Source organism: Petaurus breviceps, unplaced genomic scaffold (genome assembly GCF_028583685.1).
Source record: "Petaurus breviceps papuanus isolate PSGF00001 unplaced genomic scaffold, PetGlider_PUasm1.0 175, whole genome shotgun sequence".
Taxonomy (NCBI): Eukaryota; Metazoa; Chordata; class Mammalia; order Diprotodontia; family Petauridae; genus Petaurus; species Petaurus breviceps.
This window is the reverse complement of record NW_027185764.1, coordinates 30,928,208-30,943,815: the sequence shown is the minus strand read 5'-3', so window position 1 is coordinate 30,943,815 and position 15,608 is coordinate 30,928,208. Positions and strand designations below refer to the sequence as shown.

At 37.9% G+C, this 15,608-nt stretch overlaps 2 protein-coding genes across 6 annotated transcripts in view; both read right to left on the bottom strand.

Moving 5' to 3' along the window:
* Nucleotides 1-15,608, bottom strand: part of MSH3 (mutS homolog 3) — a 229,874-nt gene that overhangs the window by 18,842 nt on the left and 195,424 nt on the right. The window lies entirely within an intron of this gene.
* The window catches only part of CKMT2 (creatine kinase, mitochondrial 2), a 511,259-nt gene that overhangs the window by 487,624 nt on the left and 8,027 nt on the right, over nt 1-15,608 (bottom strand). The gene's annotated exons all lie outside the window — the stretch shown is intronic.

The window sequence follows — 15,608 nt, the reverse complement described above, 5'->3', positions numbered from 1 at the left end:
GAAGGAAGGAAGGAAGGAAGGAAGGAAGGAAGGAAGGAAGGAAGGAAGGAAAGAAGAGAGAGAGAAAATGGGGAAAAATATTTGCAACACATTTTTCTGGTAAGGACCTCATTTCTAAGATAAATAAGGAATAGGTTCAAATTTAAAAGAATCTGAGCCATTCCCCAACTGATAAATGGTCAAAGGATATAAACAGGTAATTCTGAAGCAAGAAATCCAAGCTTTCAAAAGCCATATTTTTTAAAACTGCTGCAAAGTACTAAAAATTAGGGAAATCAAAACTAAAACAATTCTGAGGTTCTACCTCACACCCATCATATTAGTGAAGTCAGCAAAAAGAAAAATGACAAATGTTAGAAGAGCTGCGGGAAAACAGACACAAATAAAATGGCTGGTAGAGTTGCTACATTCTGGGAAGGAATTTGTAACTATGCACCACAAATTACTAAACTCTAAATATCCTTTGACCCTGCAATACCACTACTAAGGTTATATCCCACAAATATCAAAGAAAGAGAAAAAGGACCCATGTGTATAAAAATACTAATACCAGCTCTTGCTTGTGGTGGAAAAGAACTGGAAATGAAGGTGATGCCAATCACCCAGGAAATGGCCAACCAAACTATGATGTGTAAATATAATGGAATACTATTGTGCCATAAGAAACAGTGGTTTTAGACAAACTTGGGAAGACTTGTATAAACTGATGCCAAGTAAAGTGAGCAGAACCAAGAGAACAACTGATTCAATAACAACTACACTCTAAAGACACACAACTTTGAAAGACTCAGTTCTGATAAATGCAAGGACCGACTACAATCCCAAAGGAGCAATGAAGTATACTATCCAACTGCTAACAAAGATGTGATAAATGCAGAATACAGAATGACATATACATTTCTAAACACGGTCAATGTGGCAATTATTTTTTCCTGACTATATTTGTTAAAAGGATTTGGTTGTTCTTATTTCCCCTTCCCTCCCCTCAATGGGGGTGTGAGGAGGTAGGAGGGAGAGAAAATGGATTACTGCAATTGAAAAAAAAAATTCTAAGAGATAAAGTTAGAAAGGTGGGGAAGGTCTTGTATGTCAGACAAAGGTTGGTGTACTTTAGTTAAGAGTCAATGAAATCTATCAGTGAGGTATGGGTAGGTGGGTGGGGATTCCTAAATAGGTCTATTAAAAATTACCTTAGCGGAAGACAGGAGGAAGGAAAAATGGAAAGATAATGAGTAGACTAGTGGTAATAAATGTCTGTATTAAGATGGTACCTAAGTAGAAGGGATAGGTGTGAGAAATTTTGTACAGTAAGAACTGGTAGAACTTAGATAACAGAATAAGAAGAATTAAAAGATCAGTCTTGAACATGGGAGATGAGGTAATCAGTGGTGCCACTGGTGGAAGAATGAATAGGTTTAGAGGGAAAAAATAATAAGCTCTGACTTGGGGCTATGTTTAGTCTGAATTGCTAATTGGGCATATTCAACTGGGCAGCGAGGTGGTGCAGTGAATAGAGAGCAGGGCCTGGAATAAGGAAGACCTAAGTTCAAATCCAGTCTCAGACACTTACTGTGACCCTGGGCAAGTCATTTAACCCTACTGGCCTCAGTTTCCTCATCTGTAAAATAAGCTGAAGAAGGAAATGACAAACCACTACAGCATCTTCGCCAAGAAAACCCCAAAAGGGGTCACAAAAAGTCAGATATAACTGAAATGGCTGAACAATAACATATAGGTAGTTAGATATGCAGTTCTGGCTCTCAGAAGAGAACTAAGATTTTATATGAATTCCTTTTCCCCATGTGAAAGCAAAGTATCCCTTTCTGGAGAACCTCTTTAATATTTCAGTGGATCTATGGTTGAATTCATTTAGGTCCTCCTACCACTGACAGAATGCCAACGCCTCTACAGCTCCTCCTTAACAACACGAGTTGATGTGGCTGAAAAATCACTCTGCAGTCAACTGGCGATAAATCTTTCTGAATTTAGCTGGAGTGGTTCTTGGGTGACAGGCATAAAGTCTATCACCAGAACCATTACATGTTTCCAGAGAACACAATGAACATGTTTGGCAGCAGGGAAAATTATTTCTCCCAAAGTCCTATAAGTATTGAACTATTAACAAGAAATTAGTAAAATAAATAAATGATTAAACAGATAAATAAACTGTGTGCTCAGTATCAAGGTGACTGTACATCAAAAGTGTATCTTCTGGGAACATGCTGGACCAATTCTAAAACTTAAAGGAGGTACTTTATTTTTATTCCCCTCAGCATGGCATATAGGAATCCCTTCCACTCCAATGTGGGGCAATTTAATACTTCACCGTGGGTTTATGTTTAAAAAACATGGTACTAGGTCAGGGGGTTTCTCAAGTATTTCCCCACATGTATTGCTAACTCAAAGCCTACAAGATGCATTGCCCCAAAACTACAAGGCAATCAAGAGTATAATAAATACTTGTTGAATGAATGATTCTTCATTTCCACAAGACATTATGTTGTGTTAAAAGTTTCAATTCCTCTGTGAGGTTTATACACGTTGTCTTTTAAAATGAGGACAGGTTGGACAAGATGAGATATCTCTGAAGTCTTCTTTGACTCTAGATTCTGTAACCCCCAAGGGTTTTTTTTAAGCTTCCCTGAAAAGCTGCTAACCTAAGAGTATTTTGATTACCTTTTGAAACACAAATATGCACTATTTATCTCAATTTACTAATGCTTACTAATCTTTTCCTAAGCTTATATCAATATGAAAAATAGCTTTTTAATCTTTAATGTTACTTTGAAATCTTTAGAATAATAATGTCCAACACTCATTTAACCTTCACATTAATTTGCTTGTATATCTCCCTGGCTGTGAGTTGATACAGAAGAATTATCCAACCTCTAACACATTGAATCGAATTATACATATATATGTATACACACATATTAGTTTCATAAGAATTAGGATAATGGCCAAATGTTCAACAGCATTTTAATCAGACACTCAGTGAAGTTCAGCTTAGTCACGAAGTCCTTTATTTTTATTAAGGCATTTTCCAATTCTATATTAAAAACAAGGGCATAAGTCCTGCTCATTTCCATGTAAGGAAATCAAAGAACATAAATACCCTTAATCTTCCTTCTTCAGCTAAACAGACTGGTCCTTTTTATGAATGGAACCTGCTAAATAAATGGAACTTTAAACCATATGGAACTTAAAACACATTGGAAATCCTCCCTCTCCCCCTCTAGTATATTAGGGTAGAGCATTAACTTTTTTGAAACCCATTAGAAAATTGAAAGCAACCAAGGCATTATTTAGTGAGTGCACAGACTGAAAGAATTAACTCATTTTTCAAAATGGGTAAATTATTATCCAAAATTATTTTAGGCACTAGAAGAATTAGCCCATCCATAAACATTTATTAATCACCTACTATGTGCCAAGCACTATCCTAAGCCTTGGAGATACAAAGAAAGGCAAAGGACAGTCCACAGTATAATAGTGGGACAGCATGCAGCAACTAAGTACAAATGAGATATGCAGGGCAAACTGGAAGTAAGCCATGAAAGGAAGGCCCCAGCACTAAGAGGATCAGTCAGTAAAAGGCTTCCTGTAGAAATGGTGGCCTGGAGCTTGAAGGAAAGCAGCAAGTAGAGACAAGTTAGAAGAGAACTCTGCAGGCACTGGATGTAACCAGTGAAAATGCCTGAGCCTAGATGTGAGCCTGGGCAGGGCGGGGAGGAGACAAGGTAAGATGAAGGAGCAGGACATGGTCAGGCATATGCTTTAGGAAGATCATTTCGACAGCTACATGGAAAATGAATTGTAGTAGGGAGGGACTTGAGTTAGGGAGACCCCAACCCATGCTACTGCAATCGTTTCGGCATGAGGCAATGAGGGTCTGCACCAGGGTGGTGGCAGTGTCAGAGGACAGAAGGGGGTATATGAGAGATGTTACAAATTACATTCAGTACTCTCCTTCCCTCACCTAGTAAAATAGATTAGAAAGTCACAACAAGCTGTCAGAAGGCCTCATAGAGCTCATGAGTTAGTGTTTCTGCAGGACAACATACACACCCATACCACACTCCCTTTGCTGGTCACACAAGGCGGATTTGGGGCAGAACTGTGAAGCCAGTGAAATGAAGTTTACCCTGAGTAGTCTACTACCTATGTTTCTAAAGACCCTTGTGCTGTTGTCTTGGTACACAGGGTTCTTTCTGGAGGCACGCCACTTTACACATCCTTCCCTGCTCCCAGTGCCCATCAAGATGATTCCCCAGTCCCACTGCACTTTCCAATTTCAACTGGCTTCTTCCCTACATTCATGCCATTAGCTTTTATTGCATGCTTTGCTCCTGACCACACAAATGCTGGCCTAATTCAAGACATACCAGTCCCCTCCCCATTATTTGTCTTCCCTAAACAATCTGCTGGTGTCATCTTCTTGAATGGATGAAGCTCCTCACCAGGCCCCTGACTCTTCTGCCTCTGGGTCTACCCCAACCCATTCTCACTATGGCCTTCTGTCTCCTATTAACCATGAGAGCAGGGAAAAAAAGAGGAATAAAGATGGTTTGCCATGTATAAGTGACATAAGGTAACACAACTGTTTTGTTTGACTAGATATGTTTATAACAAGGGTTTTGTTTTTCCATCTTTCTCAGCGGTCAAGGAGAGGGTGAGAAGTAGAAAAAGCAGATTTTCATGGATTGTAAAATTTATTTTAAAAAATTACTAGGGGCAGCTAGGTGGTGCAGTGAGTAGAGCACCAGCCCTGGAGTCAGCTGGACCTGAGTTCAAATCTGGCTTTGGACACTTAACAAAAACTATCTGTGAGACCTTGGGCAAGTTGCTTAACACCAATTGCCCTACCTTCCCCCCTCCCAAAAAAAAAAAAAGAAAGCAAAAAAATTACTAGTAACCACTTTTCACAAGTGCTTCAGGAATGCACTCATTATAATTCATTGTATCAAAGTGGATGTGGAGTTGGTGGTTCTGGGCGTTATCTCAGTTATGGGATTAATCAACTACATAAATGGAATTGTGTCAGTCATTGAACTGCTCCTGTGCTTGAGTTTCTTCATTTGTAAAATTTGTTGTTCTGGAATTTCATTTGTCTGACACTTCATGATCTTCCCAAAAAACTAAAACTTTTGTGGGGGGAACAAATTCCCGCACATACTAACAGTTCATTTGAAAGAAAAGTTGCAAGTAACGAATGTAGGATTAAGACTGAAGTGTTCTGGGGGGTGGAGACAAGACGGCAGAGTGGAAGAAGAAACTTGGCGTGGGCTCTGGCTCCAAACAATTCCATGACCTGTAAAAAAAATGATTCTAAAGACATTTTAAAGGCGCAGAACCCACAGTCACAGAGAGAAACAAATTTCCTGCTGAATACAGCTAGCAGGCCGACAGAAAAGGGCTATTGCAGTGTGCTGGGAGCCGAGCACATCCCACAGGAGCCACACGGTTCCAGCCCCAGGGTGGTCCTGACCAGCAGTGGCCAGAGCAAACTTCAGGAGAGTGAATCACCAGCAGCTGTGGCAGCTTCCAGACTTCTCAATGCATAAATGCCAAAGACAAAGTAAAAGGTCAGTGTGGAACTTTGTTGGAACAGGGGGGAACCAAAGAGCATGGTCCGGCTGCTGCCCCTGGAGCAAGAAGCCATGGAGGCATGGGGGGGCCGCTGCGTGGCTGCCTCAGGAGCTCCTGGCCTGCAGATCATAGGGAGACCTAACGACCATTCAGAGGGTAATACCTCTTGCTTTAAACTGCTTGGATCTGGATCGCGGTCTCAGGTGGTGGTCCTGGGGTATGTGGCCAGTGAGTCAGAGCTTGTGGGGGCTATAGAGAGGGCACCTTCCTAATAGCCCCAGCAGCTGTGAAAACCCCAGCAATTTGGGACAAAGCTCTCTCCATTATGGAAGCAGAGTTCTACCATGACAATGAGCTTAAGGGTCAAGTGATTGGCTGGCAGTATAAGCAAGCAGAGGAAACACAAACAAATGATAGAATCCTTTTTGGCGGGACAAAAAGGATCAAGGCATGGAGCAGGAGGAAGACAGCAAAGTCAGAACTCCTGCATCAAAAGCCTCCAAGAAAAATATGACCTGGTTATGTATGGCCATGGAAGACCTCAAGAAGGATTCTGAAAATCAAGTAAGAGAAGTGGAGGAAAAATTGGGAAGAGAAATGAGAATAATGCAGAAAAATCATGAAAAGCAAGTCAATAGTCTGCTAAAGGAGACCCAAAAATACACTGAAGAAAATAATACCTTAAAAAATAAACTAACTCAAATGGCAAAAGAGGCCCAAAAAGCCAATGAAAAGAAAAATGCCTTAAAAAGCCAAATTTACCAGATGGAAAAGGAATTTCAAAAATTCACTTAAGAGAATAACTCCTTCAAAATTAGATTGGAGGAATTGGAAGCTAATGACTTTATGAGAAATAAAGATACTATAAAACAGATCCAAACAAATAAAAAAAATAGAAGGCAATGTGAAATATCTCATTGGAAAAACCACTGACCTGGAAAATAGATCCAGGAGAGATCATTTAAAAATTATTGGACTACCTGAAACCCATGATCAAAAAAAGAACCTAGACATCATCTTTCAATAAATTATCAAGTAAATTGCCCTGATATTCTAGAACCAGAGGGCAACAAAGAAATTGAAAGAATTCACCAATTGCCTCTTGAAAAAGATCCCCAAAAGAAAATTCCTAGGAATATTATAGTCAAATTCCAGAGTTCCCAGGTCAAGGAGAAAATACTGAAAACAGTCAGGAAGAAACAGTTTGAGTATTGTGGAAACACAATCAGAATAACACAAGACCTAGCAGCTTCTACATCACAGGATCAAAGGGTTTGGAATATGATACTCCAGAAGTCAAAGGAGTTAGTGTTAAAATCGAGAATCACCTACCCAGCAAACCTAAGTATAATAATGCTTCAGGGGAAAATATGATCATTCAATGAAATAGAGGACTTTAGCTGAACAGAAATTTTACTTTCAAATACAAGCAAGAGGAGCATGAGAAGGTAAACAGGGAAAAAAAAATCATAAGGAACTTATTAGAGTTGAACTATTTACATTCCTACATGGAAAAACAATAATTGTAACTCATAAGACTTTTCTCAGTATATGGATAGTTGAAGGGAATATATGTGTGTGTGTGTATATATGTATGTATGTATGTATGTATGTATAGGACAGTGTATGTGTATATAAATATATATATGTGAGTGTGGGTATATGTATGTTCATGTATACATAGACAGAGGGCACAGCATGATTTGAATATGAGGGATGATACCTAAAAAATAAAATTAAGAGGTGAGAGAGGAATTTATTGGGAGAAGGAGAAAGGGAGAGATAGATTAGGGTAAAAGAGGCAAGAGAAAACTGTTACAATGGAGGGGAAGAGCAGGAAGGTGAAAGGGAGTGGGACAATTTAGTCTCAAGACTGAAGTGTTCCTTTATTCTTCCTTATGCATTTGGACATTGTGCATATTTCTAAGGTTGTATTTCCAAAAACCATAAAATTAAAATATATATGAACTAAAAAGGAAGTTAATAGCTTTTTAAATCTTTTTTTTATGGTACTCAAATTACCTTTTAATGTTCTACTCTGAAAGTTTAGCATTACAATAAAACAGTATCTGAAATTAATTAAAAACTATGCAAATAACCTCAGTTATTATTTCATATTCTCTAGCTAAGATAAAAATCGTGTATAAAAAGTTATTATCACCATAGTTATACAGGATATGATTTAATTTAAAACATCAGTAAATGGTATATTTTAAATAGGCTACTCTATGCTAAACTATTGGTTTCAAAGCCAAACTGGTTTCAACAAAGCATCATTTAAAAGAAAAAAATACTTTTAAGTGCTACATAGTGCTTGATTTGAATTCAGGAAGATCTGGGTTCAAATCCCACCATAGATACTTATTGGCTATATGGCACTGGACAAATCCCTTACCTTTTTTCTCAATCTCAATTTCCTCATCTGTAAAATGGGGGTTATTTTATCACCTATTTTACTGAGTAGCTATGAGGATCAGATGAGAGAAGTTTCACAAATGTGAAACACTACATACATGCTAGCTATTATTATTAAAACCCTTGGTTTTATACCATCCCCTTTTTTGGAACTATCCTTGTCAGTGTCTTCTGGGCCCTCTTCAATGCCTGACTCTTTGTGACCCCATTTGGGCTTTTCTCAGCAAAGATACTGGAGCGGTTTGCCATTTCCTTCTCCAGCTCATTTTATAGATGTGGAAGCTGAGGCAAAGAGAGTTACGTGACTTGCCCAAGGTCACACAGCTAGAAATCTGAGGCCAGATTTGAAATCTGGAAGATGAGTCTTCCTGACTCCAGGTCCAGCACTCTATCCATTATGCCTTCTCACTGTATAATGATGATAATAATAATAAATAATAAACATTTATTTATATAGATCCCAAAGCTACTTATATGCAAGGTGTTTTACATAGGAGGAAGGGTAGGCATTGAACAGAAGATTAGACATGAAGTCAGGAAGAATTAGGTTTAAATCTCCTTTCAGACTACACTGGCTGCGTGATCCTGGGCAAGTCATCTGACCTCTCCAGTTTCAGTTTCCTCATTTGTACAAAGAAGGGGTGAGACTCATGGAACTCTAAAGTCCCTTCTAGTCCTAAATCCATAGTTCCATTATCTCATTTGGAAAACTTAGGCTGAGAGAGGCTGTCTGACTCCAGATAAAAGTCAGGGCTAAAACTAGACCTGTTCTCCCTGCTCAGCTCTCAGGATACCTCACGTAGTGGTAGGTCTGATGGCGCTGGACTGGTGTTCTGCAGGTCTTAAAAAAATAAGTTCACAGCCCTTGGTAACAAGCTGAGTAGGTTCATAAGTGCCTCCTTCCAGCTCCTTAATAAGGCCACACACACAAGGATCATTTTGTTCATCTGATCCCTGACTCATAAGGCCAGTCTTCTGATGGCCTCTCACATCCGCTGCAAATTCCTCTGCAGTTCTTGTGACCCTGTAGGGAATCACAGATTCAGAGCTAGAAGGGGCCTAAGAATCCAACCACCCTCTTTTACAGATGGGAAACTACAGCCCAGAGAGGCTGGTATTCAGCCTTTAAATCTCTGCATGAAACACTCTCTCTCTCCTCCTTCTGGTCTTTCCATACTGTTACTTTGTCCTTTAAAATTTTCATTAAAGTCATCTCCATGAGCTTTATTAGCGTCCCCTGAGCACTTATGTAACTTTATATAACTGTTAATTTCTGCTCAGAAACCTTGTGAATTCCAGAACATTAAAGCTGGAAGGGACGTCAATGACCATCTTGTCTAGTCACTCATTTAACAGATAAAAGAATTTTAAAGGAGAGAGACTGTGGCCTAAAGTCCCAAAGCTTGTCAGTGAAACATCTGAAATCAGCATCTACATCTGACTCTACTACCAGTCTTTCTTCTACTTTACTACACTTAAGTGGAAGCTGAGATCTGTTAAGTATTGTCTTTTTAAAATGTGTATTGGTCCTGTCTCTGGCCCTCTAGGGACAGGGACAAACAAGTTTTCTATTAGATTTCTTTCTTTCAGTAGGCACCTCCTGACATGCCTAGCATACTGGGATGCTGATGACTTACAAAAATCTGAGTACAGATGTTATGGAGCTGTGCTAAATATTTCCAATAAATTGAGTCAATATAATGCATTTTTTAGTTTAAAAATTTCACTTATTCATTAATCATTTGAGCATATACTATGTACAAGACACTATACCACATGATGAATTTTAAATGTTTTAAATTTTGAATTTCTTTTAGAAATAAAGGGAAGTCTAGAACATTTTGACATGAAATGAATGAACATATACCCGATTTTTGTTATCACCTTGTATATATTCCCACACAAATATAACAGAAAACCTAGATGAAATTTCTCAGGTTTCCTGGTAAAGGTACTGAAAAGTTGGCCAGCTCAGGCTACACAGAAGGTTGTAGTTATGTGATTAAGGGGGAAAAACCCTCCAGGATATTTTTAGGAGTGACAGGCAGACTTAATCCTTCTAATCCTCCTTTCTAGCCCTTATATAGGTCAGGAACAGTTAATAATGCATTAATGGAGTCAAGAAATTTATTAATTTATGAGCTGCTTTATATGGTTAAGAACACTTCATTGACAACTTGATCAAGGAAATTTCTTCCTATTAAATTTTGAAATGGTATACTAAAATAGTGGTGCCCAAATGCCTAATTACAGCTTTAGGGATGCCCTTCTTCCCCTTTTAAATCACCATCTCTGAGCCTCAGGGAAAGGGAAGAAAGGCAGCTGTGGGCAAGGAAGTAAAGTAGTGGGGGAGGCACATGGGGTTCTAGGAAATGAAACAGGGAAGAGAAATGAGATCTGGGACACTCTGTATAGCAGATCCTCTTAATGCCCAGGTTAATTATCCTCGGGCTTCCAGGAATTCAGGAATTCCTTGAATATACCATACTACCAGGCTTGGAAAGCAATATCCCATACAGTGTTCCAACAAAAGAGTTGTTCCAAAAGCGTATCCATTACAAGGCAAAATTCTAAAGGCTATATTTAATTTTTGGTCCACATTCTTCAAGTAATGATCATTATGTTTTAGCAATGATATCTATGGAATAATGATTACATGTTTGAGGTATATTCAGATACCTTCCTCAGGATGGGGATGGAGCAGGAAATGTCGCAAACAGCAAGAAAATGTTCAGTGGAAAAACAATTTAAATAGAATATTGAGAATCAAAAGAAGTTGCAGGGCTAAAAAGAGAAATAAAAATTTTGAGAACAGAGTTTATGGCCTGCATGGCACAAATAATTGGCAAAATAGAAAGACTTGAATTCTGTGGCAAGTCTTACCAAAAAACAAAAGAAAAAAAATTGATTGGAAAGAAAAAAAAACAAAGAAGTGAAGAATAATCTGGAAAAAGAGAAGCAAAAACAATAACACTAAAAGAAAGCATGATCTCTATATAAGCAAAATATATTGATGTCTAAGACAGGATTGGTATAAGCAACTTGAGGATTATAAATTTCCCAAAAGAACATGAGTTAAAAAAACAAATAAACCTAAATGCCATAATGCTAAAAAATAATACAAGATAAAAGAGGTATCCAGAACATTCCTAGAAAGAAAACCAGACCCGAAGAGATCATCTGCCTCTTAACTATCTCAAACAAGAAAAATACCCAAAAAGTAAACAAACATAGCAACTAAGGGTGACAACAACAATAAGGGAACAAAACAGACCATTGAGAGAGCTCTTCCTAAGTATACACGAGGAGACAGGGCTGAAAGCAGCTGGAAAATAGAATTGATGGTGGAGAAAAGAACGTGGCTTGGTAGCCAAAGAGCCTGTCTAGGAGCTGGAAAAACCTGGGTTCAAGCCTTCTTCTAATATACAAAGGCTCTGAGACTCTTGACAAGTCATTTAAATTCCCAGTGGCCCAGGAAACCCTCAAAATGAAGTTTCAGAAAAGTGGCTGGTCTACATTTGATCAAGGGAAGTTTCTTTCCAGGGTGTTTGTTCCCTGTGCCAATAAAATCAAGTTCCAGATCAAAGAGAAAAAGATGATCATACATTATCATCAATAATTACAATAACATTAATAAGTTGCTGAGTATTTCTTACCTTTAGGAGCAATTCCCTCTCAGGTTAGTAAAGATTTATAATCAATCTCTCGGGAATTATAATGTTAAGCTTTAATAGTTTAAAACTGTATCAAGACTTCTGAAGGACCTTGTAGTCATTGTGTGGCAGAGTGTCAGAGTGCTGGACTTGGGAGTCAGCAAGACTTGAATTCAAATCCTACCTCGGTCACTCAGGAGCTATGTATCATTTCCCACCAAGTACACTTCTTTGGACTGGTCTCCATCATGGCCCAAGGAAACTTCATCACCCTCTGAGACTGCATCAGCTTTGGTGCTCACACCTCACATGTACTCTCTGCTCCTCTGACTAGAGCAGAGGACAACGGAGCAAAGAACTCTTCAAAGAGAGCTCTCAGGCCAGCCATCTCTTCATTTCTCACAAGCTGCTCTCCTTTGGACTGGTCTCCATCACGCTCCCACACTGGGTACTTTCCCTCCGTTTTTCAGTCTTCTTGTGTGTTGTCTTCCCCCATTAGACTATAAACTCCAAGAAAGCAGGGTCTCTTTTTCATACCTGTATCTCTAGGGCTTTCTATAGTGCCTGGCACAACAAGAAATAGTTGCTGACCAAATCTGACTCTGGGCAAGTCACTTAATCTGCTTCTCTTAGCTTCCTCATCTATAAAATGGGAACAACCACCTATCTCCCACAGCTGTCGTGAGGATCAAATGAGAATGTGTGTAAAGAATTCTGCAAATCTTAAAGTGCTAACAAACGTTAGCTGTTAGTAGTAACAGTTATTACGCTTTTTAATTACATCCTCAACTGGACTACAAGCTTCTGGAGGGTAGGGATTGCTTTATCTGTCTATGTATATCCTCCACAGAGCCAATCCGTGGAATAAAGGTGAAATCTTCATAGGTTTCTGGACAAGTTAGTCTTCCCAGCCTAGCCATTCACAACTAGAACATCAGAATGTTAGAGGACAGCCCAGGTTAAATGTGTAGCTAGCAAAGAAGGAAGGATTCCATTTGAAGAAACACAAGGCACTGCTATATTATATACACATTCAGTGGCAGCACAAGGCAAGGTTCTATTTTCCTGTTTAAATATAGTTTAACGACAAAGGTATTGTTCCAATTACATTCCACTGTGCATGGCAACATCATGACACACTGACACCTTCAAAAAATGAAAAGCATTCAACAGAAAAAGGGAAACTGATCCAGAAAAGGATAAATTACTCAAACTTCTGGGAAAGCTGCAGGATGAAAGAAAAGGAGCCAAGAATTACAGGCTGAGAAGAACACTAGAAAGTGACAAATAATTAAAGGAGCTATTTATCAGAATGGACAAAAAACAGTGATGAAAAAGCATACAAACTGTGGTGTTGAATGCATACTTTACATGTATCTGCAGAAACAATAAGAAATGAGAAACGACAAATTTAAGTACACCACACAATACCACTTCATTATATTAACCTGAGGTGGATTGTACATAATTACTAGGATAAGTAGCATGCTTTCACCCAGTAACTGTGAAATATTTCGCTAGTATCAAAATTATTACTCTCTGCAATGCAAAAAAAAAAATCCTTTCTCTAAAGCAACCCTCCCTTCATAAGTGTTAGATCACACTGCGGTATTTAAAGTCAATTTAGAAAAGCTATAATACATAACTGCCAAATATAAGCAGGGAAAAACCACTGTAGCAACCTTTCCATTTCCATGGAAACATCATTTAAAATCAAGATGGGAAATCTAGGAAAATGCTAAACTTGTAAAAGCTCATATGAAACAAGGTATACTACATGGTCTACAAGACGGTTACATGTTTCTTCTTAAGGATACAGGTAGATTCCTCTCAAAGGAAACCAATGATGAGGAATTATACAAATGGCTATATTTCAACATATTCCTCATGGAAAGGAAACCAAACATACATACTTACACACACACAATCTTATAAACAGTAATAGTTACAGAGCATTTATACAGTGCTGTAGGGCTGGCAAGGTGCTTTCATTCATTTCATTTGATCCTCACAACAACCCTGAGGTAGGTGCTACTATTATACCCATTTTTAGAGATAAGAAAACTGAGGCAAACAGAAGTTAGGTGACTTTTCCAGGGTCACACAGTACGATTTAAACTCAGGTCTTTTCAGACTCAACCACTGTACCACCTAGCTGACCCTTAAGAGCAGTACTAATTTTTTTAAACACTAAAGTAATTATGAATATTAATAAATTGTCCATTCATATTGCAAAACCCAAAATTATAAGGAATCCATGGAAACCTGAAAATGGTTATAATATGGCAGATTTGAAATTGGAAGATCTGAATTCAAATCCCAGTTCTGCAGTTCACTCAGCTGTATGACACTGGACAAATGACTTACTTCTCTAGGTTTCAGTAACATCATCTCCAAAATGAGGAAGTTATGCTCTATAAAATCTAACCTCCTTTTCTAGCTATACATCTATGATCCTTTGGTCTAAAATTCAAGAAATCTTCACTACTTTCTGAAAGTGATGATACAAAACATACCACTGAGAATGTAAGAAAAGCAATTCCTGATACTTTATCTTATTTTTCAATGAAGCATTTGTATTTTGTGACAGTCTAATTATTACACAGGAATCTCAATTTCAAGATATTTTCAGGTTCTATTTTGTGGGTCTGCCTTACTGGAAAAACTACCTCATAATAAGGTCTTTTTAGTGTGTCAGTAAATAAAATCACTCACACAGTATTTAAGACAAGCCTTCCTTATACTCAATGCTGGCCCATAATAAATGGAAATATTGTAAGGTTTAGGTGTGTGATGATGTTATCAGAAAAAACCTTTTTTCCTTTAGTATTTTATTTTTTAAAAGTTGTCCTACATTTTTTGTGTTGACTTTATATTTTGAGACAGGTAAGGGTTGATAAGATCTTAAAACAGAATGATGGTTATGTTCATCAAGAGGAGATAGATGCAAGAGATGTTTTGCAGGGTGGAAAGGTCAGGATTTGGCAATTATTTGGATATGCACAGTGAGGAGTCAAATATAATGCCATGGCTGTGAACTCTGTGATTGCAAGGAAAGCAGTACCTCTAAGCAAAATTGGGAAATTTTAGAATGAAGTGGATTTGGGGAGCAAGATGGCTTCTGCTTTGGACACACTAATTTTGAGAGGCCTGTAGCACATCCAGTATGAAATGTCCAAAAGGAAGCTGGAGATGTGTGACAGAAGCTAAGAAGAGATATTAGGGCTGGATACAGAAACCTTGGAGCCACCTGCATAGAGATGCTAATTAAGTCAGTTTTGAATTGTGATATTTTAATGTCCTCTGAAAGTGAACACTACATAGCAAATGAAGAATATCCCAGGTGATAAATTATTATGTAAATATGAACCTGAATTATAAATCAAATATGCAACAAAGAACTGGCAGAATCTTTTTAAGTGAGACAATATGTCAGAGAGATGTTCTTAAATAAAGTTAAATTTAAAGTTACCATGGTTCAAGCTGCTGATTCAATAAAATAATTCTATTTTCCCATAATCTTGATATACCATAAAATTTAACCACACAAAAGTCTTAAAATTAAAAAAAAAGATTAACCTTGCATTCATATTTTTCTCACCTTCCTATACTCCTGTACATACACTTTATCAAGGGCAGTTAAATTTACACATTATAATAAAAAGCAAAATTAAATTATAGTGACCAGTGTCATAGCTGGTATTTATATAGGACTTTGTGGAACCAAAGCACTAGCACAAATAAGCTCATATAATTGTTCCAAATATTATCAGTATTTCTCCTTTTTTACAGACTTTTCCCCTGATTTATAGATGAGGAAACTGAGGCACAGAGAGGTGAAATGACATTGCAGGTTTCCTCCCCACCTTTATGATTTTCTAGTTGTGTCAATGAGACACAACTAGTTGTTTATTATTTGACACAACCAGAAAATGGTGGAGCTGAGACAAA